This window comes from Dipodomys spectabilis, unplaced genomic scaffold (genome assembly GCF_019054845.1).
Source record: "Dipodomys spectabilis isolate Male_0828 unplaced genomic scaffold, ASM1905484v1 ptg000068l, whole genome shotgun sequence".
NCBI lineage: Eukaryota > Metazoa > Chordata > Mammalia > Rodentia > Heteromyidae > Dipodomys > Dipodomys spectabilis.
The window spans coordinates 1274311-1300453 of NW_024870745.1; the positions used below are offsets into that span (position 1 = coordinate 1274311).

The 26143-nt window shown below is 41.2% G+C and overlaps 1 non-coding gene and 1 pseudogene across 1 annotated transcript; one reads left to right on the plus strand and one right to left on the minus strand.

Moving 5' to 3' along the window:
• Window positions 1–18768: 18768 nt before the first annotated feature.
• LOC122109102 lies at window positions 18769–19222 on the minus strand (annotated as a pseudogene).
• A 4000-nt stretch (window positions 19223–23222) lies between these two features.
• Window positions 23223–23329, plus strand: LOC122109105. The gene has a single exon (XR_006147675.1). It is a non-coding gene; the product is annotated as a U6 spliceosomal RNA (small nuclear RNA).
• The last annotated feature ends 2814 nt before the right edge of the window (window positions 23330–26143 follow it).

Genomic DNA, 26143 nt, shown 5'->3' on the forward strand with positions numbered 1-26143 from the left:
GTCTGCCCTGGGAAGGAATGCATGCCACCATTGAGGTCCCGGAGCCCCCTGCTCAGATGCCCATGGACACCCTCAATGCCCTGGGTAAGATTCCCCTCTCATCCTCGGTAGTGATGAACCATCTGCCATGTCACACCGTTCATCAATTCCCAGACCCTCCTAGCTTCACAGCCCCTGCCCTACACCCCCTGTCTGGTTTCCTAATTATGTTGGGCAGACACATTCTCAACTTTGAATTAGGTCCAACTATACACATGAGAGCAGACTGTCTGGCTGGAAGAGTGCGGCTGTGGTCACAGTAGCCTCATGAGCCTTCTGGCTAAAGACAGAAGGGCAGGTGTCCACTCTGGTCTGCGGTTCACACAGGCCTCCTAGGAGAGACCCACGCAGGCCCAGCAGTTACTGTGGGCTGCAGGAAAGGGGAAGAAAGTGGTGGGAAGGAACATCTAATGAACCCTTCTCTAAAGGAGCCATGACACTGTGAAAGAGAAAACAAAAATTGTGGCTGGGTTCATACTGGGCATTAACGAAAAAAGAACAACAAATACACACATGCACACAAACAAAATGCTTTTGCTCGGGCTAAGAAGGTGGCTCAGTGGTAGAGCGCTTTCCTTGCATGCACAAGGCCCTGGGTTCGATTCCTCAGCACCACGTAAGCAAAAAGAAAAAAGTTGGAAGTGGCGCTGTGGCTCAAGTGGTAGAGTATTAGCCTTGGGCTGAAGAGCTGAGGGACAGCACACAGGCCCAGAGTTCAGACCCCACAACCGAATCCCCCCCCAAAAAAATGCTTTTGCTCTTTTTAGACATGCTGATTGTACAATGAGAAAGATGATCTCTCTCTCTCTCTCTCTCTCTCTCTCTCTCTCTCTCTCTCTCTCTCTCTCTCTCTCTCTCTCTTACACACCTAAACACACAGACTCAGAGCAATGCCTCTCCTGAATTTGTTGGTTTCTCATCTAGGCAATGTACCAGCTCAAGCACAGGGGTTCCCTTTTCAGAACCAGGGGCAACCACCCAAGGGGAACAATGCTGTAATAATGCAGAACCACCCTGCCTCCCCCTTTCTCCAGGGCCAGACCCTTCCCCTTGGGAACAACCAGCCTTGACTCCCCATTCACCAAAACCCTAGGCTAGGACTCTGGGTGAAGGAGTCCTGAGACACTTGGCTCCTGAGAGCCTGGACAGAAAACAAAGCAGGGGGTCATGGTGCCTCCAGAGAGGTGTCTGACCTGGGGTGGGGGCGTTGTTGGGGACTTTGATGAGGTCCTAAAGGCTATATACATGGAGGGACTCCCTACTTCCAGCCTATATACTTCTGGGTGACTTGGCAGATTCTTGGGGAGGACAAGGAGACCAGATGGACTGGGATCACTAGCAGAAACTGGCAGAACTTGGAAATGTGATCACCCAGTCAGAACTGTTGACAGCTGGGTTTGGGGATACAGGCCGGTTGTATGTGTGTCAGAGGGGGTGTGCTTTTCTCCCAAATACCCACCTTCTATCTGACCGCAGTGCCCTCACCTCTCTAGTGGGCTCTTCTGGGAATGTCCTCAGGTGAAAGGGTGACTGAGCACAGAAGACAAGGGCTCACACAGTCAAGGGGGGGCTATCCTCTTTATCCAACACCACCCTCCCCAGCAAAATGGAAAAGACCTAAGAAGGCAGGTGTGGGGTGCTGCTCCCCACCTCTGACTAAAGCCACCAGGTTCCCACCAGGGAGAGAAAGAATGCAGATGCAAGGCTGTGTGGCTCCCACTGCTCCAGGCTAGGGGCTATGTGGTGCCCCCTCCTCACCTATCCCTGAAGCTCCCTTTTCCTGGAACACTGGCCACTAGGGATGAGGGTGGGATCTCCGGATGGACACCCACCTCCACCCCCCACCCCTGGGGTGGATTTGGGGCAGAGCCAAGGCAGACTGTGGTGCATGGGGATGGTGCAGGCATGATGGGAAAGGAGAAGCAAGAGTCGGGGTTCTGGCTCGGCGGGAGTGGGAGGGTAGAATTGGGAGGTTGCAGGTGGTGGGGTCGTGGGGTGCTGGCCCGCAGGGTGGCCACTCATGTGTGCTGCTGGAAGAAGCTGTAGGCTGCGATCAGTTGCGCACCCGGCATCTGAGGACCCGGGGCGGGGACCAAGTCAGGGCCACAAGCACTCCAGGGGCGCACCATCTCCACCAGATGACTGCAAGAGGCTCTGAGGTTCAGAGCAGGCAGCGCCATATTTGAAAAGCAGTGCTGCTGAGAGGGGGTGGGACGTCTGTGGGCGCATTGAGGGGCTGTGCGCAGCCTCTGCTCCTTCTCAGCTCCTCCTCCCCTGTGTTGGCCGCCACTGCTGCCTGCACCTCAGCAGCCATAGCCACCTCGCTGCCACATGCTCTGCACTTCTGGCCAGGATCCACACTATGGTCAGAGCAGCCACCAGCCACTGAAGCCGTTTCCACTGTGTTAGGTTTTTTAAAAAGAGGTAGCCAAGTAAGAACTGCACCACGCATGTGGTATTCAGGTAAGGGGTAGGTTTATTCAGTAGACCAGGCAAGGTTGGCACTCCACGCGGCTGGCAAAAGAAAAAGAGGGATGTTTGGCCCCAGATTAGGCCTTATATAGGGTAGGGGGGCGGGGGGAAGGATGTGTCCAGGTAAAGGGAAGTGGGATCAGGTTGGAGAAAGGTGTGGCCACATCAGGTTAAGATGAGACCTCAGCAGATGCGGATGCGATCTCTTCCAGGTGTCCCAGTTGCCTAGATAATGCAGGTATTGGGTGAGGTCTGTTCACAGCCCGGAATGGACCTTACACACTGGTGCTTGTGTAGTAAGAAGACCCCCTCCTCAGACAGGCAAGCCCAACTAGTCATCCGGAGTGACAGAACCCACCGCAACAAAGTTATTATTAAAGAAGCAACTTTATTGAGAAGGTTCCTACACTGACAGGCCAGGGCCGCAGCACAGGCTCGGAGATGATACTGCAACCCCGAGCAGCCCACGTGCTTAGGTTTTTAAATGCAAAAATCACGAGGTGAACCCTGATCACTTAGGTGACCAATGAGATTTTCACACACCCAAAAGATTGCACAGTCATACCAGACCACACGCAGGTGGCCAGTAAGGTTACACTTTGTCACATAATGGCTGTTTAAACCAGCCTGTCACTTTTGGTTTAAATGACTCATGAATTCAAGGTAAAGCAGAGCTTAAGGTAAACATACACAAAGGAGTTTAGTGAAGTTTAACATAAACATGTGAAAAAGGTGGAGTTTATAGTAAACTTCGGATGTCCCCAGCATGCCAGCATGAGCCTGATTTCTGGCTACCTGTTTAGTTGGTGAGTCCTTAACAGAACAATGGAGGTGGGTTAAGTTGTTATGGGAAGGGGGACCTAGAGGCATTCTTTTCATTCCAAGAACTGGGCTGGTTGGAGCCAAGGTTTTTTGTTTTTTTTTTTCTTCCTAAAATCCCTAAAAAACAAAACCTGTAAAGAAGCTGTCCCAGCTCATCTCCTCTCAGGGCCTACTTCACTTGTGCTCCTCCTGGCTCTTCTCTCTGCTCTCTCTCAGCCCCTCTCCTGGGCCTTGCCACCCTGATGCACAAGCCCCTGCTTCCTTGGGCCCCTAGCCATTGCTGCCACCAATGTGTGCCCCTGAGCCCTGCCCCCTCCTCCCTTGGGCCCCGCCCCCCACCCCTGTCCACAATTGCAGCCCTGACTAGATCCTAAGGCTTCCATACCATGGCAATTGCAGCCTTACCTCATTCAGCTCAGCACTCTCCACACCCCCCCCCCAGTACCTTCCCTGGGGATTGAATCTCCCCTCAGCCCCACCACTGGAGGAGACTCTCCTCCATTCTCCTTCACTCCACACACCAAGCAGGTTCATGGTGACATGTGTGTATGTGTGTTTGTGTTTGTGTCTGTGTGATTGTTGGGGATAACTACCTCTCAAGGACTCAGAATATAGCACCCTTTGGGATGACTCAGCACACAGCGCAATTCCAAAAACAGCACAAAGCACTCTGTGTAAAGGACTCAGCAAACAGCTCCCTTTGAAGGACTCAGCATGTAGTATGCTGGGTAGAATACTCAGCACACAGCACTCTTTGAAGGAGGGAGTCCATAGCCTGCAGTGTAAAGGACTCAGTGGATGGCATGCTTTGAAAAACTCAGCACATAGCAATTTTTCCCAGAGACTCATCACATAGCACCCTATAAGACTCCACACAGCACCCTTTGAAGGGCTGAGTATGAAGCACCCTGTATAAAACACCCAGTGCACAGCACCTTTTGAAAAACTCAGCACATAGAACAATTTTGAAGGACTCAGCACATACCGCACTGTGGAAGCACTCAGCACACAGCACCATTTGAAGGACAGTACAGAGCACCCTGTGTAAAGGACTCAGCACACAGCACTCAAAAAACTCACCTCATAGCTCTCTTCACAAGAGCTCAGCACATAGCAGGACCCTTTGGGATGCAGTAGATCAATACACCTTTTGAAGGACTCAGAATACAGTACGTTGTGTAATGGACTCAGCACACAGCACCCTTTGAAAAACCCAGGACGGTCCACTTTTCTCAGGAACTCAGCACATAGCATGCTTTGCGATGACTCAGCAAACAGCACCTTTTTGAGGACTCAGCACAAAACCTCCATGTGGGAAGGACCCAGCAAATAGCTCCCTGTGAAGGGCTCAGCACATAGCGGTATGTCACAAGTTCAGCTGTCATTAGAATTAGGGTGCTTTCTTCAGTATCACCATTCTTCAGAAACACTTCACAAACCCTACTAGTTAACATTTAGAAAACCTGTGTTTTATGGGAGAAGGTGACTAGGGGTCTTGAACTCAAAGCTTGTGGGCCCTGTCCCTGAGCTCTTTGGTTCAATGCTAGAGCTCTACCACTTGGAGGCACAGCTCCAATTTTGTTTATTGGGGTTGTTCTTTGACAGGTCTTATGGTGATAAGTAAGGCCAAGTTGTGGTATCCGTGGGCAAAGGCTCTTAGCTCAGCCTGGAGCTGACCACTCTCTTCCTCGTGTCTCTGGAAAGTTGGGTCTCCCCTGGAGTTCTCTTGGAATAGGGTGGAACAGACCTGCTCTCGCATCAGCAATCAGAGCAAAAGTCAGCTTGGCTCTGGTCACTTCCTCAAATTGAACTCTAGAGGATGTTGGCACCAGGCCGCATGTTCCGCGTGTGGCCACCAGGGGGGAGGAGTGGCCCACCATAGGGATAGTATTTGAGAGTTGTGTTTACTCTTGCTTCCCTAGGGCCCCATCATGATTCAAAGCCACCCTGGAGAGGAAAGTCCTTTAGACTCTTACCTACAATTAACAATCAAAAAGCAAGTGGGGCTGTGGCTCATGTGGCACAGCACTAACCTTCAGCAAGAAAACAGGGATAGAGCCTAGGCCCTGAGTTCACACATACACACACACACACACACACACACACACACACACACACACACACACACACACACACACACACACACACCACATGGATGCAAAATCAGAGATTTCTACACTGCAATCTTTGGGTATTCTCTACTTTTCCCCCACTAAGTCTGGTGGCTACTGGCCTAGGTTTTTGATGCATACATCAGGACCTGGCATCTTTGATTTTGGGGGAACAGAATGGCTAGAAGGTCAGCTTTCCCCCATCCCGGCTCCTTGATTGGGTCATGGTCTATCCAGGCCCTTTGGGCTCCTTTACAGACTTGCCAAGATGCCTTCAAAAGGCATCACATACTGGGCACTGGTGGCTCATGCCTGTCATCCTAGCTACTCAGGAAGCTGAGATCTGGAGGATCACGGTGCCAAGCCAGTCTGGACAGGACAGTGAGACTCTGAGCCTCCATGAAACATCAGAAAACAAAAGTGGCATTGTGGCTCAAGTGGTAGAGTGCCAGCCTTGAGAGAAGGAGCTCAGGGACAGTGCTCACGGCCAGCAACAACAAGGAGAGGCATTGCATGTTGTCTTTGGGATTGGCATGGGCCAAATATAATTGGAATTAATTATAATTGGTATTGATCAAGTGCAAGACAAAGCAGTACCTCCTGTAGTCCCGAGCTCCTCCATCTCATCTCATCCCCTGGCCTTGTCCATGCTTTGGGTCAGCATGGGTCTGCCTGGACGGGAGGGCTCCAAGGAAGATCCCAGAGCAATCACCCCACCTCCTTCTGCCCTGCTCACCCTGCTGCTTCTGCTCTTTGCCATAGACCTTCTTCCTGGAATCCATCCATGAGGTCATCACCACCAACATAGTGGTGAGTGGTGGGTCTGGCCTAACTAGGGGCAGTCAGAAGTGGAAGTAGGTCTGGGACTAGGAGCTTCCACCTTAGGTGTGGGCTGAGGCAATGGCTGACCTTTATTTCATCCTGAGCCTTGCAGTGGTGGGGAGAAAGTGTAGACTTCACATTGAGTCAGGTAAACTCAGAATCTGGAGGACCACTTGTGTGTGGGAGGATGTGTGTTTCAGGGGGCCACTGTTGTTGGTCCTCTCTTGGGACTCCCCTCTCCCTCTCTCATCCCTCAATGGTAGAAGAGAAACATCAACTAAGGGTGTGGGAAGAGGGGAAGGGGGAATATTTTGGGGGGAACCAGATTGTGCTTCATATTCATCCTAGCCCCTACTTCTTATTTATCTGAGGAATGGTCATATGGGTTTGGGAGGGGGGAGAATCATCCTAGCTGAGAATGTGGCTCAGTGATAGAGTGGTTACCTAGAATGCCTGAAGCCCTTGGTTCTATTCCACACAGAAAAAGCTGGAAGGGAGGTGGGGCTCAACTGGTAGAGAGCCAGTCTTGATCAAAAAGAGCTCAGGGACAGTGGCCAGGCCCTGAGTTCAAGCCCCAGGACTGGAAGAACAAATCTTTGTTGGAGGCTTTCTTTTTGCTTTGAAAACAATTTATTCTTTGTGATAAGCATAACATAGGCCTCTTTCCTGGCCACCAATGAGCCATTAGATATCCCTTGAGTTTGGGCCAACTCCCTGAAGCCTCTGTCCTCCCTGACCCCCAGTTTAACCTTCCCATCACCCAGCAGATGGAGGCATGAGAGAAAGCCACCTGGCCACCTACTTCTGGTGGCTGCCAAGGTTTATGAGAGTCAGTATGTCACATAGAGAGTAATCATCCACATCAGTTTATAGGAGAAAGTGGGGGAGCACTCCTCCCCTGAGCCTGGGAGCTGTGGGTGGCTCTGGATATGGGGCATCTGGGGCAGGACGTGCTCCTTGGAGGAGTCCACTATGGGGTAGGGAACTCTGACCTCTCCTCTGGCAGTTTCCCTTCTGTCTTCAAGTTGCAATTCTTCAAAACCTTTCTGCTCCTCCCTCATTTCACCCACCACAGGCCCTGAGGCGTGGGAAGCAGAGTTGGGGGGTAAGGAGGGCTCAGCCTGTGCTGGCATCTGAAGACTGCTGTATGTGCCTTCCCTTGGGAGGAGCAACAGCAGCTCCCGCAGCACTCTCCTCCTTTCCATCTTCTCTGGGGACAGCCAGTGTATGCACTTGGCTTTCTCCCAACACAACTCATTCAAGACCAATACCTGCTCTTTACACACAATGAAGGACTCCTCGATGGTTTGGATGTGTGCCAACAGCTGGCTGCATCAATGGTGGAGCTCACCTGTTGGACTCTGGAAGTACACCTCAACAAGCAGGTCATGGACGAGGAGATTTTCTTCTCAGATGCCCATGTGTCCTGTTTCCCATCCCCACGCATGCTGTGGTGGCAGCTCATGGGGCAGAGGGCCTGTGGCTCCAGCTCAGTCTGTCACTGAGCTGCCGGGTGGCCTGGGTGCCTGCAGCGGGCCCATGCTCCTGTGGCAGGATTTTCCCCCTGTGGATCTCAGCCTCCGAGTGTGCTAACAGAGTCTAGTCCATCTTCCAGGCAGCATGGAATGTGTTCTTGTATCCCTTTGGTCAGAAAGAACCATGAAATAATGATATGGCCAAAATCATGTGATGCAGGCAGAATGGGCAGAGTCAAGATGACAGTGGCTCTCCCAGCCCCTTTCCCAGGGAACTCTGTCCAATTCAGTTGGGGACAAGAGGGTGACATGCTTTAGCTGGATGGCTGCACAGATTATTGTTTATGTCTGTTTGTTGCCGGTCCCAGACCTTGAACTCAGGATCTGGGAACAGTCCATGAGCTGCTTTTGCTCAAAGCTAGCCCTCTACCACTGGAGCCATAAGGCTCTACTTCTGGCTTTGTTGGCAGTGAAGTTGGACAGGGGTTTCAAAGGCTTTCTTGCTTAGGGTGACTTTGACCATGATCCTCCTATCACAGCCTTGTAAGTATCAAAGAAGACTGCTGAGAGTCACTGGTGCCTGTCTAATCATTGATCTTGCTGATGTTCTTGGACAAACCGGTGAGTTCCCTATCATCAGGTTGAAGTGGTGGGAGTTGGAGCCCACAGTTTGAATAGTTTGAATCCTGGTTCTGCCACCTCCAAATGGCAGGGGGGAGATCCTAAGAAACTCATTCGTATCCATATGAATACCAATGGAATGTGACGTATGCTATGATTGAATGGGCAGTTCTTGAATGATTCTAGGATAAAATTATACACAATTATTTTATAGGACACTGATCGATTTTAATTAATACTTTATGAAGATTTAAACAATCACATTCATTAAATTGGGGCATAATGAAATACCTAAGAAATGGGCATCACATAGTATAGAAATGTCATTTTTTCTGCCCGGACTTTCTTTACTTAATTGCTATATAGCATTTTCTGAATGTACTTTGGAATATAAAACTAGGATATATTATAGCTGACCTGGAAATGAATTATTCAAACAATTTTTATCAAAAATGCTTAAAGCAAAATAAAGAGGCAAATCCAAATTATGTATATTTTAAGACAAAGCTTGGTTAATCCTCCTCTCACATTCCCCCCCTTCTTGAGAATAACACACATTGTAAGGAAATGCTTAGAATGTTTTGGAGAAATAGGTTGACTTTAAACCAGTGAGTTACTCTACGCTGCATTTTGTTTATTTTATATCTAGAAAAGCTAGACTCTCACCTTATCATTTTCCTTAGGATTTATACTCAGGTTTAATCTTCAATGGGTGAGAAATAAAGATATAAACATTTTTTAACAGTGGTTAAATTTAGCCTGAGGAATCTAGGTACAATTATACTCATACAGATAAGCCTCATCAGTCATGAGACCATGATATCAAAATGTTAACCAATGCTTACTGGTGTCATGCTTATGAGATTTTGTGTATTATAAATAATGTATTATAAATAGCAGTTGTTTTGTAAACAAAATCATTTCATGGGTTAGGAACTGAAGTGAGACATTATACTCAGAACTAAATTGGAGGAGGAATCCAAAATTAGTTACCAAGATATATATCATTAACACAATGTTTTAAAAATGCAAGCTAAAGAAATAATTTATGAAAAAATCAGCATTTACAATAAATACAGAATCAGTATGACTGATACTTCTTTTATCCCAGTTGCAATACGGCTTGCATGAAGACTTTTCTGGTTATATGTTTAGTTAGGTCTTGATATTTAGCTGAAGTTCTGTTCTTTCATATATTCATTTATCAGATCAAAGAGGAAATTAATTCCATGCCAGAGTCAACATCCATACTAACGATATAGTTGTATCCTGCTACTTTGCCAAAATTTCAAATCAGCTTGAGTATCTTGGATCTAACTAAATGGGTATGTAATTTTGTCAGTACTAAAAAGATTTTCATCATCACTTATTAAAATGGTATTTTCTAGAATCTACTTCTATCTTTTCATGAAATTTGTAGTGTCATTTATTTCATGGGTTGATGTTTTCCTTTAGATAACCTACATTCAGTCTTCTACAATTTGGAGTAGTTTAAAATTATGTATACTCAGGTACCCTGCTCAGATTCTATTATTTGTATATTTTGTTCTTGTTAAATCAGTAGGATTTAGGTCTCAACATGGATACTATTGGACTTATTCATTGCATTTCTGAATTTTTTAAGTATGTCATGATTTTTGTTATTTTATTCTTTTAATATGTGCAGCTCCCACTCCACATACAGTCATATTTGTTTTAAACAACTTGATCCATTCATGTGATTTGCTATATTACCTTCATCTAGATGAATTTAATTACAAATTAACACAACCATATTTCTTTTTTTAATTTTAATAATATTTTATTGTGAAAATACTGTACTGAGGGGTTACAATTACCTGGGCAAGATAGTGAGTACATTTCTTATCAAGCATTGTAGCCTCCTCCTTTGTTTAATCTTCCCATCCCTTCCCATTCTCCGGCCCCCCCACCCAATCCTCCCCCCCCAACAAGTTGTAAAGTTCATTTTCGACATGACAACTTGTACTTCTCATAACACAACCATATTTCTGAGACACAGTTATCTTTATGGATCTACTCAAGGGTATCATGTATTTGAGGTTTTTGTGCTTATAAACAACCAGGCACAACTAGTTTTTGTTCCTGGGGGAGTTCTACTTTGTTGGTTGTTTTTCCAGCTGTGGTGACTTCAACATATGTGTGTATTTTATTTCAGTTGTTTTGTGTCTATATTTTGTTTCATATAACAGAAAGTACATAAATAATCAGTGATTTAGAACTTTTCCAAATAGATTTCTAAGAGAGATACTTGAAGTTTTGTGACATCTGGAACCAGGTAGGTCTTCTTAATGGAGGGGGTAGCAGAATAACAGACACATTCTTTGACATGATTTGAATTCTTCTTCCTCTTGCCTCACTATTTCCAATAGTATTACTTCAAAGCCTTTAGTGGAAAGAAAATAATTTTGTCTGTATGAACTCATAAATTTGCTTTAATTAGGACACACAACACATTTCCATTTGATTTTAACTCTAAAATCATCTTTCCTTCTTTTAAAATCACAGATGTGAATTTATAATGCTAAAATACCATCTAATAATTTATATGAAATGGTCCAAATTATTTTCGCTTCACACAGTATGTAATATAGAGTGTAATAATAGAGAGCAATGTAGTATATAATTAATTTACTTTGGGGAAAGCTAATTACAGTGGATTTTTAAAATACTGAGTAATAGTAAAAATTATGTTTGATTCTATTAAAAAGTTCACAGTTACATCTAAAAATAACTCATAATTATAAACTAATGTTAAAAAGAAAGATTGTTTATTGGAAAAAGCCAGAAGTTTCAATAAGCTTGCTTTTTAGAAATTGACTTGGATCTGGGCTTTGGTGGCTCATGCCTGTAATCCTAGCTACTCAGGAGTCTCAGAATGAGGATAGTGGTTCAAAGCCAGCCTGGGCAGAAAAGTCTGTGAGACTCTTATCTCCAATAACCCACTTGAAAAGTAGAAACAACACTGTGGCTCAAGTGGTACAGAGGTATCAATGAGCTGAAGAGCTGAGAGACAGTGCCCAGTCCCAAAATTCAAGCCGCATGACCAAAAAAACCCAAAAAATTGACATGGATTTTTACTTTAAATTTCATGATATTTTTTATTGTGAAAATACGTACAGAGGGGTTACAATTACATGAGCAAGGTAATGATTACATTTCTTATCAAGCATTGTTGCCCCCTCCTTTGTTTCCCCTTACCATCCCTTCCCAACTCCCCACCCCCAAACCAACCCATGTGTCAAAGTTGTAAAGTTCGTTTTCCGACATAACGTGTTGTACATCTGATTGTTGCAATGAGTCCACCTGTATCCCTATTTAGAGAATTTGTTTTTCCCTTCTCCTCCACAAATTATACCAACATCAAATACTGTGAAAACAGGGGTTATACCATGGGGGAGGGACATACAAAGCAACAAAAAATCATCTTAGAAATATGCTAGAAACAATAGCAAGAGAAAAAACACCATTTGAGTTCTTATCTTTGGGTTCATTTCATCTAATTTCAACTTATCTGACCGTTTCTGCTTGTCTCACAAATATACTAGTTATTGCAAATAAAGGAAAACATGGGACTTATATTTCTTTGGGCCTGGCTTACTTCACTTAATATAATTTTTTCCAAGTCTTTCCATTTCCTAACACATGGGGCAATGTCATTCTTTCTGATGGAGGCATAGAATTCCATTGTGTATATATACCACATTTTCTTGATCCATTCATCTACTAAGGGGCATCTGGGTTGGTTCCATATCTTAGCTATGGTAAATAATGCTGCAATAAACATAGTTGTGCTGGTAGCTTTAGTATGGTTATGTTTGTGATCATTTTGGTAAATGCCCAAAAGTGGGATTGCTGGGAAATAGGGGAGCTCTATGTGGATTGTTTTGAGGAACCTCCATACTACTTTCCAAAGTGGTTGAACAAGTTTACACCCCCACCGACAATACAGTAAGGTTTCCTTCTGTCCACATCCCCCCAGCTTCTGTTGTTATTAGAGTTCTTGATTATAGCCATTCTAACTGGTGTGAGGTGGTATCTCAATGCTGTTTAGATTTGCATTTCTTTTATGACTAGGGAAGTTGAGCATGTCTTCATGTGTCTATTAGCCATGCTTCTTTCCTCTTCAGAGAAGTTTCTCTTTTAGTCTTTAGCCCACTTATTTATTGGGCAGTTGTTTGAGGATTTGTTGTTGGATTTACTTTTGTGAGTTCCAGGTATATTTTAGATATGAAACCCTTGTTTGTTGTATGGCTAGTGAAGATCTTCTCCCAATCCATGGGTTTTCTATTGATCTTGCTAGCTTTATCCTTTGCCATGCAGAAGCTCTACAATTATATGTAATCCCATTTGTGCAACCTTTCTTTGATTCGTTGTGTTTCTGGGTATCTATTAAGAAAATTTTGGCCTGTGCCAAGGAGACCTAGGGTGTCTGCTGTAACTCCAGGTCTTTGATCCATTTGGAGTTGATCCTGGTGCAGGGTGATATATAAGAATATAGCTTTGGTTTTCTACAAGTGATTAACCAATTTTGTTTGACAGCCACTTACTGAAGAAGCTGTCTTTCTCCCATTCTATTTTTTTTTAGCTCCCTTATCAAAGATTAGATGGCTATATATCTGTGAGTTAATTTCTAGGATTTCAGTTCTATTGCATTAGTCCTGAGATCTGTTCTGGTGCCAGTATGAAGCTGTTTTGATTATTATGGCTTTGTAGTAGAGTTTGAAATTTCCTATTGATACTCCTCCGGCATTGTTCTTTCTGAGGATCATTTTTTTATTCGGGGTCTTTTATTGTTCCATATGAATTTTTGGATTGCCTCTTCTATTCTTTTTGAAGAATGAGGTTGGAATATTCATAGGTATCACATTGAATTTGTACATAGCTTTGGGAAGTATTGCCATTTTCATGATGTTGATCCTTCCAATCCAGGAGCATGGGAGGATTTTCCCACTTTCTATGTTCTGTTTTGATTTCCTTTTTCAGGTTTTTTAAGTTTTCATCATAGATTTTTCACTTCTTTGGTTAATCTAATTCCTATGTATTTCATTTTTTGTGGGGCTATTACGAGTGGAGTTGCTTTCCTTATGTCAGCCATGCTTTTCTCATTGTTGGCATACAGTAAAGCCATTGATTTTGAGTGTTAATTTTATACCCTGCTAGTTTGCCAAAATTTTGAGCAGCATGAGTAATTTGGGAGTGAATTCTGTGGGATTCTTTAAATATAAGATCATGTCATCTGAAAAGAGCAAAAGTTGTATTTCATCTTTCCCTATTTGGATCCTTTAATGTTTGCATCTTGTCTTATTGCTGTAGCGAGGCATTGTAATACTAAATTGAAGAGAAGTAGAGAGATTGGACATCCTTGTCTAGTTCCTAAGAGGAAATGGCTTTAGTTTTTTTTACCATTAAGTGTAATGCTGGCTGAAGGTTTGTCATATACAGCCTTTATTGTATTGAGGAATGTTCCCTGGATTCCTTAGTTTTCCAGAGCCTTCATCATAAAGGGGTTTTGGAACTTGTCAGACGCTTTTTTCTACATCTATTGAGATAACCATGTGGTTCTTATCTTTGCTCCTGTTGATGTGATGAATTATATTAATTGATTTGTGTATATTGAACCAGCTTTCCATCCCTGAAATGAATACTGTTTGATAGTGGTGTATGATTTTTTGGATGAATTGTTGAAGTCGATTAGCCAAAATTTTGTTGAGAAGTTTTGCATCAATGTTCATCAAAGAAGTGGGCCTCTAGTTCTCTTTCTTTGATGAGTCCCTGCCTGGTTTTGGGATGAGGGTTATGATGTCTTCATAGAATGAGTCCCGTTATGCGCTTTCTCTTTCAATGTCATTGAAGCGTTGGAGGAGTATTGGTGTGAGCTCTGCTTTGAAGGCCTTGTAGGATTCCGCTGTAAATCCATTGGTCCTTAGATGGGAGTTCTCTTATTGCTGCTTCTATCTCAATGCTTGATATGGGCCTGTTAATTTGATTAAACTCATCCTGGTTTAGTTTTGGCATGTCAATATTTGCTAGTAAAATGTCCATTTCTACCAGGTTCTCAAACTTATTAGCATAAAGGTTTGAGAAGTATTCCCTTCTAATGTTCTGGCTTTTGGTTGTTTCTGTGGTGATGTTTCCATGCACATTTCTGAGTTTGTTTATTTCCGTGTGTGCTCTTCTTTTTCTGATAAGATTTGCTAAGCATCTGTCAATTTTTGTTAATTTTTTCGAAGAACCAACTCTTTGTTTTGTTGATTCTATGATTTTTTTTTGGATTCGAATTCGTTTAATTCTGATTTAATTTTAATTATTTCTTTCAATCTACTGGATTGGAGTTTATTTGGTTGCTCTTTTTCAATGAGGTTCAGATGTCTCTTTAAATTGTTGGTTTCAGATCTCTCTAATTTGTTGATATATGAACTCAGAGTTATAAAATTGCCTCTGACTACTGCATTACCTGTGTCCCAGAGGAGCTGGTAATTTATGTGTTCATTGTTGTGGAATATTATGAACATTTGCATTTCCTTTCTAATCTCTTCCATGACCCACTGGTGATTCAACAGTGTGTTGTTCAGCCTCCATGTGTTAGAGGACTTTCTTTGGTGGCTTTTGGTGTTAAGTTCTAATTTTATTCCCTTGGAGCCTGTTTCTTGGCCTTTATTGTGGTTTAGTTGGTTTTCTATGTGTAGGACATCTTCAAGTATCTTTTGTAAGTCTTGTTTGGTGGTTCTAAAAGCTTCTTGTATCTGAATAGGCCTATCTTTTTGCATGTTTGGGAAGTTCTCTGCTACGATTCTGTGAAATAAATTTCCTAAACCATTAACTTCTGTCTCTAGGTGCTCCTCTACACCCATTATCCTCAGATTAGGCCTTCTGATGGTGCTTTCGAAATTTTGAATAGATCTATCATATTTCTTGGATTTGTCTTGGATAGTTATACATTCTTTCTTTATAATATCTAGGCTGTCTTCAATGCCCAAGATTCGATCTTCTGCATGGTCTAACCAACTGTCAAGACTTTCTACTTTGTTTTTATTTCTTTTCCTTCTAATTGTTTGGCGTTGATGGCTTCAAATTGTTCGTTGGAATTTTGTTTTAGGTCTTGTATAAACTTTACTTCCTTAATTTGGTGGTCAGTGTTTCTTCTCAAATCACTTACTTGATTCGTTATGGTTTCCTTGGGCTCCCATTACTTTTCTTGCGCTCTATTGAGCATTCCCTTTGTGGTCTCCCTGAATTCATTCAGCTGTCTGTTCATGGATTCCATGAATGCCTTTATTGATCTTGCTGTATTCTCATCCCTCTCTTGCAATTCCTGTATTACTCTTTGAACAGCTTCCTCACGATCATGCAATTCCTGTCTTTCTCTTTGACTGATCTCAGCCTTCTCATGCGATTTCTGTATTTCTCTTTGACTGTTCTCAACCTGCTAGTGTGCAATTCCTATATTAATCTTTGAGTAGCTTCCTCATGCTCACAAGATTCCTGTATTAATCTTTGCTTTGCCCCCTCTCACTCTCTATCATGCTCACAATGAGTCCTTTACAAGTTTTCAATGTATTCATTCACCATGTATACCAGTAGTGCTTGTAGAGCTTTTTGGGAACTCTCTTCTGGATTATTCATTAAGTATTCTGTCACCTGATTATCATGAGTCGGAATTCATATACCTGGACTTGTCATTTTCCTTGTGTTTTCCTGCTTGTTCTGCCCATTTGGTATGAAAGTAAAACCAATTTTGTGCTAGACCACTATTTTAAGGCAAGCATCAACCAGAATCCTGTAGTTGCACAGTCAAAATGACTGCAGATACAATCTACTTCATCAGATACAACCTATTCATCTTCAAATAACCATGGACTAATGGGGTAATAAAAGCAAAAAGAACTTGACACACCAGAAATTATTAGGTTTAGGGAAAATTGTGGAAGAAAATAGGATTAGAGGGATGTGGAAAGGTAAAAGAAGAGTGAATTTAACCAAGTCCTAATCTCTGAGAGGGAAATGGATTGGACAGAATGAAAGGAGAGAGATTTTTTAAAAATAAAGAAAAAATGGATAAACAAAAATTTAAATCTAAGAAGTGAAACACTTAAAAATTATGTAAGTTTAAAAAATGATATTGAGAGAAGATAAGGATAGGATGAGATGAGAGGAGAAATAGAAAGGAAACATGAAAAACTAAAAAATAAAAGAAAACTAAAATTAGTTAATTGAAAATTATATTGGTATAAAGAGATAATACTGCTATTAAAGAAATTAAGCCTAAGATGTTTTGAATCGAGTAATAAATTTCAGGAGTAAGTATGTACACAATGGGGGATAAGGTCTAATAATTGACCACAGGTATATATCTGGGGATGAGCTGAACAGCAATTAAGTCAAACAAAAAAGAAAGAGAGAGAGAAAAAAATGAAAACAATAAAAAAGGACCAAAATGTCAAAAGAGATTAAACACACACACACACACATCAAAAATAAAAATTATGAGAAAAAAATTAACATCAAACACTTTTTTAAAAAATAAAAATTGAAAAATGGTTAAAAAAAGACTTCTTTGATTTTTGGGTTTTTTTTTTGTGGGGGGTGGGGGGAATGGGAAGACCCTGTATCTCCTCTGTGTCCATAACCAGTCTCTTGGTGGAGTCTCTGGTGTGCTTGTGGTGTTTGGTTTTCCTTTTGCTTGACTGGTTTCTTAAGTCAATTATTTTACTGCTGGCAGAAAAATGCTCTGCTTTACCCAGGATTTTGTGATCCTCTTCCCAGGCTATTCGGTGGAAGGGAGAACTGCTTTGAGTATCACAAAAGAGGGAGATGGCTGTTTCCTCCAGTGTGGAAATGCCGTGATGAGGTAGGGTTGAGGCCTTTCAGCAAACAGTAGCTTTTCCCTGTGGGGCAACTCCTGAAACACTCATGGAACCCATTCTCAGGGTCTTTTTTTTTTTTTTACTGAGTTTCAATTGTTTGTCTAGGCTGCTGTAGGGAGGGGCAGCCTCTGGCTCTGCTAACCCTGTGAAGGAAATCACTCCTCTGAGGACACTGGTTCTTCTGGCTGGGTGGGGTGACATTCCCCTGGGTGGAGCTGAGCCTGGCAAGACATGTCTACTTCCTGTGACCTACTAAATGACTCTTTTGTTTTCTTCCAAGGCCTGAGTTGGAGCTAACTGTTCAGCCCTGTGGAGGTCAGTATCTTAGATGGAGATCTCTGGTAGTGGGGGATGGGTGGCCTTCCCTCCTCTGCTCCCTGAGAAGGAGTGAGGATGTCAGGATTCTACTCATGCCAGAGTGTTGTTTCCTGCGTCGTCTCTGGTCTGTGATCTGCAGGATGAAGATATCTGCTCCTTGTTAGTTCTTGCTGGTGTTGAGTAGAATCCGCTCACCGGCCACATCTGGGGCCTTTGTCGTGGACTCTCTCTGTAGGGATGGGGGCTACAGCCAGTGGCGCTGTCCCTACTGCCACCTGAGCTGTGGCTACTGGCAAGTGCTCAGATCTGTTATCTTGCCTGGATTTTCCCTCTTTGGCCAAACTCTCTGTACTGTGATGGCACACTTGGTGTGACTCTCTAGCCTAGGACTATTCACTGGAACATTAAAACTGCTTTCTATGTAAGAGCTTGTTTACCCCCAGCTTCTCCTCCTCCATCTTCCCCCAAATCCTCATGATTTTTTTTGACCAGAAAAAAATAGCTTTATTTGGACTGAGAATTGGAAAATGAGAGTAGGACCTGAGCTAGCATGTTGAGCTAAGGAGTAGAGATTACATTTCCAGAAAGCTCATCAACCAAATGGACTCTTGCTTTGAATCAAGGCAGCCTTGCAGTTAATGAAATCATTAAGAGGCCTACTGGGAATATATCTAGCTCTAAATGATCCTAGTATGCTACCTTTATAAAAAAAAATACAGGTTTTTTTTATCATAATGAAATTTCCACCAACCACACGTATTACAAACGGAAATGGAAGGAAAAAAATCACATTTTACAGAATTTAAACTTGTCTTCAGCATTTAGCTCAGAGGTTTCACCATCTTCAAGAAACTGCTCCTCTGTTAAAGTCTTCAGCTCTTGATATTGGAGGCACGGCTCAATTGGTAGAGTGCCAGCCAATGAGTAAAAGCATTAGGTACTGAGCTGGAGTCCCAGTCTCGAACCAAAAAGAAAAAGAAAAAGAAAACAAAAGATCGATCAACCAGGAAGGAGATGGTCTTTACTAGCCCACAGAAATACTTTATCCATTTCCCTAGCCAGTCAGGGCTGAACAGCAGGGTAAGGCTCAGATGAGGGTGGGGTGGGGATCAGAGCGCTAATTTCCCCCTAGTACAACACCACAGCAGAAGCTTGATGAGAGCAAAACTGGTGAGACTTGAGGGGAGGGTCCAGGCCCTGAATTCAGTCAGAGTCTCTGCTGGAAGAGAAGGAGGAAAAGGAGGAATGCTTGCCATGCTTGTGGTGTTTGTGCATCTTTTTATGTGTTTTCTTCATTTTCTTCAGTATTTTCTTGTCCATTGGGGCTCGTGGGCCTATGCCAGGAGCCAGGGGATTCACAGGACACATGCCAGGTGCAGGTGGTGGGCATGGGGTGGGTAAGGACCTGAGGGTTGGTATCCTGGATACTGTGGCTGTGGCACAGGCTAAGAGGGCCCACATGGAGGGAAAGCTGGGTTCCCCTGGGGAGGTCCTGGAGGAAAGGGACACCCGGGAACAGGACCAGGAGGAATGGCCGGATTTACAGGTTGTGGGCACAAAGGAGGTGGACACCCAGGATTGGAACCTCCAGGGCACCCCATGTAAGGGATACTTGCATTTTGCACCGGCTGCCCTGCATTGGGATGCCACATGTTCAGGTGTTTTCCTAAGCCTTTCCTCCCACGCCTGGATTAGACCTGTCCTCCAGAGCCTTTTCCACCTCATGATTTTTTATGAACTGTTTTTTAGTGAAAAATGTTTTTGGTGTTTATGTTTTGGTTTGGCATAAAATGAGCCTACTATTGTCTTAATTTAATAAAAAAAAACTCTGATTCTATGACAGCATAAATTTTGTGGGTAATGGTTAAGACTAGGTTGCCTTTCTGAAAAAAAAATCACCACCCAAAAAAGAGGAACAAAAGGAAAATAAATATGACAGGAAACATAAATGTTAATGGACTAGTAGTCTGCCGGTTTGCTTTAACTTTTAATCAAAAATTAAAGTAATACTTGATAATGTTTTATTAACATATTTAAATTTCTTCATTCTTGTCATTTAAGATTCACTTTATAAAGAAATTCAACAGGTGACAATGTTTTTTCATGACTTTTCCAAAGAAATGATCATTTCATCATTATAATGTATAGCACAATACACCCAGAAAGCTTTTAAGGAAAAAAATTTTCCCATTCTTTGGTTTGCTTCAGTCTGTATTTAAAGCTGCATACCACATCTTACCCACCCTATTGTCTGTCTTCTCATTTGAAATATTTCAATAAGTTTTCTTTCCCTGGTTTGTCAGTCAGAAAATCTTTATAAAACAATATGCTTTCATTCATTGTGCTTCTTAAAGTATATCTCATAAATGCCAAAACGAAGCACAATCTGAAACATCTGTGGATTTTTCTACCTAGAGTCCAAAGTAATCACTTTCCATACTCCTTAGAACCAGCTGTTCACTGGCATTAATTGTTCTATCACTTCCATGCTTTAAAACAACAGCATTTGACAATGGCGTACATTTTAATTGGTTTACCACATCTGGTTCGTTTTCAGCAAGGACTGTCTTCACGGAAGATGGTAATAGATGAGGTTTGCAATTATGTATTTTGAAAGGGCTCTAAGTTGTGGATATAGAATATCCATTTCAGTGACTAAATATTTAAATTAAATCCTATAATGTATACTCCTTCAATTTTCTGGCTAAAGTTCTACAATCTAGATATTTTTTAAGGAAATATTGTACATGTTTCCTTGGTGACAACGTAATTGGAAGACTTAAATTTTTCTTTTTTTCTTGTGAAAATACTGTACAGAGGGGTTACAATTACATGGGCAAGATAATGAGTACATTTCTTATCAAGCACTGTAGCCTCCTCATTTGTTTACTCTTCCCATCCCTTCCCATCCTCCCTCCCCTGCTCCTCTACCCAATCCTCATCCCCGCCCCCACCAAAGTTGTAAAGTTCGTTTTTCCATATAACGACTTGTACATCTCATTGTTGGAATGTATCCACTTGTACCCCTATTTAAACATTTCTTTTTTCCCTTCCCCTTCACAAATTTTACCAACCTCAAATACAGTGAAAGCAGGGGTTATACCATGGGAGAGGGACATACAAAGCAACAAAGAAATAATCTTATAAATGTGTTAGAAACAATCACCTAAAAGAAAAAAAAAACATTTGAATACATATATTAGGGTTCATTTCCCTAACATCAACTTATCTGACTTTTTGCATGACTCAGACATATACTAGCTATTGCAATTAATGGAAACAATGGACCTAAGTTTCTTTGGGCCTGGCTAACTTCGCTTAATACAATTTTTTTCCATGGAAGACTTAAAATTTTCATATATCATTGCCGTCTTAAATGAAGTGAATGTACCTGGGTTTGCATACAGAAGTTTTGGGACAGCATTAAAATTTGAATCTTGAATGGGATTTGATTGAGAATTGTGGCAGGCTTTCATGATATGAGAAGAGAAAGGCCTTACTAATACTTTAATTTGCCACATTGCTATATTAGTTTATTCAAACCCACACATACATACAGATATACAAATATGTAGTATGAAGACGCAGTCAGTCTGCAAGAAAGTATTTTAATAAGAATTCCATAAAATATTTAGTCTGCTGAGATCTGATTGGAATTTATAGCAATATCTATTTGCTTCCCCCCCTGGACAATTCGTTATCACTGGTGAGGATGTTGCCATTTGAATTTAGAATGCCCCAGAAAGACCTATGTGTTAAAGAAAAATGACTTTCCATTTCCTCCCAGACTGTGGAGAATACCTGCTTAGTTCTTCTGGAGATTAAGTTCTTCAGAGTGAAACCTCTGAGAACATGCACACTCATCTACTTTCTTTTCTCTTTTAATCATTCTAGATCAAAAACATTTCTTTTTGACATACTCCTCACCTTGACATTGTCTTGTCACAGGCCACCAAAGCAATAAAACCAACTGAACATACACTGAAACCTTCAAACTTATAAATCTGAGTAAGCCTTTCTGCTTAATAAATGGACAATATCACTTATTATGATAGGTTATAAAGACATCACAGAAATCTAGTCTTTCTAACAATGTAGAGTATATAAAAATGCTTCATTATAAAATATCTAACTCCAAGTTATATTTTGTGTTTTTGTTTCTGTAGATCCTAGGGCTTAAACTCACAGCCTGACTGGTGCTTTTGTGTTCAAGGCCAGTGCTCTACATAAAATCTGAACTGGAACTCCATTTCTCCTGGTGGTTAATTGGAAATAAGAATCTCATGAACTTTCCTATACTGGCTGGCCTATTCATATTGCATACTTTATGTAATTCCAATTCTCAGCATTATATAGATGTTCCAACTACAATATAAAAAAAACTTAAAATGTACTAAAGATATTTGTAAAGTATAAAATGAGGAAAGAATTTTCATCCTTTACAAATCTATGCTAAACTATTGATATTTTACTGGACCTTTCCTGCAACCAGTTTGATATAGTTTAATACTTGTCACACCAACTTTCTCTCTATATTCTACTGGATATATACTTTTTCACGTGTGTTTGTATACGTATACATATATGTATCTATCTATATATGTTCCAATGTGCATCATCGGACTTGAAACTGCTTTCTTTTGCTGTTCAGCAATGAACCTTGTCGGCTCATTCTGTGACAATATCAGTGCTCATTCTCATTATTCCTTTATTTACCAAATCATCAGCCTTCTAAAATCAGCGTCATTTCTTGGGTAAGGTTACCAAACAGCCCAACCAATATCCACTCAGAGGGTTTTAATAAAGCAATTTTTAAGGAAGAATATAACATGAAGTGACAACTACAGAAATTCCGCAGAGACCTGACATCTTTCACATTTCTGTCTTCCTTCTCTTCTCATACTTCAGAAAGTATTGACTAACACTATAAATATACTGCAAATATAAGTTAAGGATCAGTGTTTTTTTTTTTTTCCCAACCTGCAGCCTTCTTTTCCATGATTTGACATAAACTTTTGGGAGATTTTTTCGATTGTGATGGGATTCCACCCAAAACAAAGCCATGTATAGCAAGAAAGTCAATGTTTTCAACTCAGAGTATTAAACAAAAGAGGGAGAAAATTAAGGTTAGCTATATATGTTAAGCACAAATATAGGTAATATCAAGATATCTTGAAATTGTATACTTTTACTGGATAAAGTGACTCAAACCTGTAATAGTATCTACTTAGAAAACAGAGATTAGAGAATTTCAGTTCCAGGCAAGCCCAGACAAAAAAAAAAAAAGGAAGTTTCAGGAAACTCTAACTATTTGCTGGGTGCAATGTATTTTGATTGTGTTAGGATGACCACAGTCCAAGCAGGCCCAGGCATTGTGATGCTACCTCAAAATAAGCAATCAAATTACAATCTGCAAGTATGGCAGTAGTAGAGGTGCCAAAGTTGTGAAGTTCCTTTCATCGTTGCAATGGGTCTACCTGTATCCCTATTTAAACATTTTTCCCTTCCCCTCCACAAATTATGCCAACATCAAAAATATGTGCTTGTGTAAGAAATGCATGATTCTAAAATTTCATGAAAATTCTTTTGAACTTACTTTTTTGTGGAATTGTCTAGTTTAAGAAAATCAATTACACTTTCTATATAAAAAATGTTCTGTGCTTAATCCGGCAGCCCATACACTAACATCGGTATGATACAAAAAAGATTAGCATGGCCCATACACATGGATGACTTTCAAATTCGTGAAGCAATCCATATTTTTACAACAACAAATGCTGAAGGGGATGGGGCCACAAGGGAACCCTACTGCATTCTTGGTGGGAGTGTAAACTTCTTCAACCACTTTGGAAAGAAGTATGGAGTTTCCTGAAACGACTCCACATAAAGCTCCCCTATGACCCAGCAATCCCACTTTTGTTCATTTACCCAAAGGATCACAAACAAGACCATACTAAAACTACCAGCACAACTATGTTTATTGCAGCATTATTTACCATAGCTAAGATATGGAACCAACCCAGATGCTCCTCAGTAGATGAATGGATCAAGAAAATGTGGTATTTATATATACAATTGCATTCTATACCTCCATCAGAAAGAATGACATTGCCCAATTTGTTAGGAAATGGAAAGATTTGGAAAAAATTTATTAAGTGAAGTAAGCCAACTCCAAAGAAACATAGGTCCCATGGGTTCTCTTATTTTCAATAATATATAACGACAATGACATTGCTACAGAATATAAATATTTTTAAATGAAAAGGGTGTAGGTAATGACATTGTAAGTGATCTTTATACCCAATGAAGATTGGTTTAATTTCTAAAGAAATACCTGAATGAACATCACTCAGCTTCCACTGTTTATTATTCCTGGAGTAATTGCTTAAGGAGAACAAATCCACGTCAAAGCGCTCTACCACTGGGCCACCTTCCCAGCTCTGCATTACATTTTATGTGCTTAATACTTTCCTGAAATTATTCCTTTTGGATTAAATATCCCAACAAAACTATTTTTTATGATTTCTTATATGATTTATATAGATTTCTTATGCGATTCTTATATGATTTCTTAGAGATCCATAAACAAAACAGCTCAGAACAGAAAAAGAGTAGGTAAGAAGTCATAAAAAAAATACTATTATAGTGGTTTTAATGGCTAAGTGTAAATAATATGTAACAAAACTGTGGGAAGATTTATTTGCTCTTTTTGCTATTCTCTCCCCTTCTCTGTAGAAAGGTTCTCACTATGAAGTGCCAAATGGTCTGGACCTTTCAAGCCTTGTCTCAGTCACAGAAGTGATGGAATTAGGGACATGTGCTCCCATGGCTGGCTTTTAGGAAGTTCACAATAAAGTAATACCAATACACATAAAGAAATTTTTGTGAGTGATGTGTATTCACTTCTTCAATTGCCAAAATTAAATTCATATGTCAAAACATCAAATTACTTACATTATAATATATGTAGTTCAACCGGCATCACTAACACCTCCATAAATCAAATGCAAACTAAAAGCTCTACTTCAAAAACCAACATCTAAGGCAGTGTTGGAAATACAAGAAGATGCACAACAAATCAAAAGGAGTGAGATCTTTAACACTGGCAATGAGCAGTGATAGCTGAATTTTTAACCAGGCTTGAAAAGTTCGGGTGTCAACTATGTGATTAGAGTTGCAGAGTTGACCTTGGTATCAAGATTGAAGGTAAAATTCAAAGGCATCTAAGATTGCTGCAGTATTGTGGCTCGATACAGTGTGACCCTGTCTGATAATGGTAAAGCACAGAGTAGAAGCTAAGTCAGTGAAATGTATAGGAAGGATTCTCCACTGAGAATAATTGCAGGGGGTGATCATCACTCTTGCGTTGAAAATGTATAGCCCATCATTCTACTTTAAGCTCTAGTGTTTTTTCTGATCTGAAGATAATTATAACATACCAATGTGCTGTGAGTGCTGAGCAGTGTAGGTGTATATTACGCTAATATATGTAAAAATCCTTACAGGTATGGAATGGCCTGACCCTGACACTTCATTCTATGTTGTTGAGTTTCATGAACAAATGTTCATAGTTAGGCAATTCACAATCATCTAAGTCTGAATCAGGAAACTGAGATAAGACATTAGGGTCATCACTCCAGTGACATGGTCTGTGACTTATGAAATAAATAACATTATTTCATAATGTAAATGTGTTTCTAAAAAATTATGCAATACCAAATATACAAAAGGGACAATTATCCATCTCTTGTATTATCAGAAGTTAAGATACTCCTGAATTGTACTTTTTTGCTAGAGGATCACAGTATGAGTGCTGATATTTGGTATCTTTCCAGGTGCTCCTATACGTTTGTCAATCTTCTTTGAGGAAGTGTTTTTCCATAGTTTTTTTTTTTTTTTGAGGTGTTCCGAATATCAGTACTGTTGCTATCCACAACCATGGGACAGAAAAGATGATGGGATACCTGGCCAAAGAACTGAGAAATCACAGGAAGTAATAGGAAAGAAGACACCAGAGGACCAAAAGCCTCATTGCCAGCTTCTGGATCCCTAAATCCTGCTTCACATGCTTTATATTCCTTCTACTACGGGGGTGGGGTGGGGGGTAGGGGGGTTGTCAGTGGCTACAGGTATGTCCACAAACTAAGGCATTAATCTTGCTGGTGGTTACAACTATTGATATGAGATATTGTTTGTATACATAGTGATAATTGAATCCCTTATTGTTCGGGAGCAGAAGGGAGCAATAGTCATTACAACCATAACACAGACATGTATCTTGTCTACAAAGTCTTAATCTTTTAGTGTCCAACAGCTCTAAATTACATACTCTTGAGGTAATAACTCATATCCCTGTCTTCCCTTGACTGACCTTTCCAGAGTATAGCTCTCATCCTTTTGTCTGCTGTTTGAGATGGCTTCCCAATCTATCCCTTTCCAGGTCTAACAGCTTGAGTCTAGAATTCCTCACAAGTACTGTGACAGATGAATTATTTTGAAAAGGATATTTTTTTCGTAGATAGGTTAAATTTTTATATTTTATTTTATTTCAAAAATATTATACAGAGTGGTTACAGTT